The sequence below is a fragment of the Octopus bimaculoides genome, chromosome 26 (assembly GCF_001194135.2).
Source record: "Octopus bimaculoides isolate UCB-OBI-ISO-001 chromosome 26, ASM119413v2, whole genome shotgun sequence".
Taxonomy (NCBI): domain Eukaryota; kingdom Metazoa; phylum Mollusca; class Cephalopoda; order Octopoda; family Octopodidae; genus Octopus; species Octopus bimaculoides.
In genome coordinates this window covers 24,350,504-24,351,104 of record NC_069006.1, presented here as the reverse complement: position 1 = coordinate 24,351,104, position 601 = coordinate 24,350,504, and positions in this window count along the sequence as shown.

The window sequence follows — 601 nt, the reverse complement described above, 5'->3', positions numbered from 1 at the left end:
ATTTATAAATAGAGAGTACAGCTGTCATTTGATCATATGACATTCATTCAGTTTCGAAATGAAAGAAAAAAGGTAAAAAAAAACCCCAAAAAAGACAAAGATGCAAAGGGAACAAACAAATATAAACAAACCATGTTTGGCTTCGAGTTTACTTCGTTGCAAGATCGAGAACTTCATATTTTAATGTTCACAGTATGCCACTGATTATATATGTGTGTGTGTGTGTGTGTGTGTACATATTTATCTATCTACCTATCAATCTAACTATCTATATCTATCTATTTATATGTAGATGGAAACTGAAAGAAGCCCATCGTATATATGTATATATATATATATGTATGTGTGTGTGTGTTTCTGTGTCTGTGTTTGTCCCCCTCCCCCAACATCGCTTGACAACCGATGCTGGTGTGTTTAGTCCCCCGTAACTTAGCGCTTCGGCAAAGGAGGCTGATAGAATAAGTACTAGGCTTACAAAGAATAAGTCCTGGTGCCGATTTGCTCGACTAAATGTGGTGCTCCAGCATGACCGCAGTCAAATGACTGAAACGAATAAAAGAGTAAAAGAGACTAAAGCGTATATATATATATATATATATAT